Source organism: Scyliorhinus canicula, unplaced genomic scaffold, assembly GCF_902713615.1.
Source record: "Scyliorhinus canicula unplaced genomic scaffold, sScyCan1.1, whole genome shotgun sequence".
Taxonomy (NCBI): Eukaryota; Metazoa; Chordata; class Chondrichthyes; order Carcharhiniformes; family Scyliorhinidae; genus Scyliorhinus; species Scyliorhinus canicula.
In genome coordinates, this window is record NW_024055512.1 from 193447 (window position 1) to 194423 (window position 977).

A 977-nucleotide genomic window follows, 5' to 3' on the forward strand; every position below is an offset into this window, starting at 1 on the left:
AAGGGGGGCTGGGGGAGGGGAAGGTTAGGGAAAGGTGGGGCTGGGGGAGAGAGAGGAACGGTTAGGGAAAGGGGTCTGGGGGAGGGGAAAGGTTATGGAAAGGGGGGCTGGGGGGAGGGGAAGGGTTAGGGAAAGGGGTCTGGGGGGGAGGGTGGAAGGGTTAGGGAAAGGGGGCAGGGGAAGAGGGGAAGGGTTAGGGAAAGGGAGGCTGGGGGGAGGGGGGAAGGGTTAGGGAAAGGGGGGCTGGGGGGGAGAGGAAGGGTTAGGGAAAGGGGGGCTGGGGGGAAGAGGGGAAGGGTTATGGAAAGGGGGGCTGGGGGGAGGGGAAGCGTTAGGGAAAGTGAGGCTGTGGGGGATGGGAAGTGGTTAGGGAAAGGGGGGCTGGGGGGGAGAGGGGAGGGGTTAGTGAAAGGGGGTTGGGGGGAGGGAAAGGGGGGGCGGGGGGGAGAGGGGAAGGGTTAGGGAAAGGGGGCTGGGGGAGGGGAAGGTTTAGGGAAAGGGGGCTGGGTGGAGGGGAAGGGTTAGGGAAAGGGGGTCTGGGGAGGGGAAGGGTTAGGGGAAAGGGGGCTGGGGGGAGGGGAAGGGTTAGGGAAAGGGTGGGCTGGGGAGAGGGGAGGTGTTAGGGAAAGGGTGGGCTTGGGTGAGGGGAAGGGTTAGGGAAAGGGGGGCTGGGGGGAGAGGGGAAGGGTTAGTGAATGGGGGGGGGGGGGGAGGGGAAGGGTAGGGAAAGGGGGGCTGGGGGGGAGGGGGAAGGTTAGGGAAAGGGGGGCTGGGGGGAGAGGGGAAGGTTAGGAAAGGGGGCTGGGGAGGGGAAGGGTTAGGGAAAAGGGGGGCTGGGGGGGAGAGGGGCAGGTTAGGGAAAAGGGGGCTGGGGGAGAGGGGAAGGGTTAGGGAAAGGGGGGCTGGGGGGAGGGGAAGGGTTAGGGAAAGGGTGGCTGGGGGGGAGGGGAAGGGTTAGGGGAAAGGGGGGGCGGGGG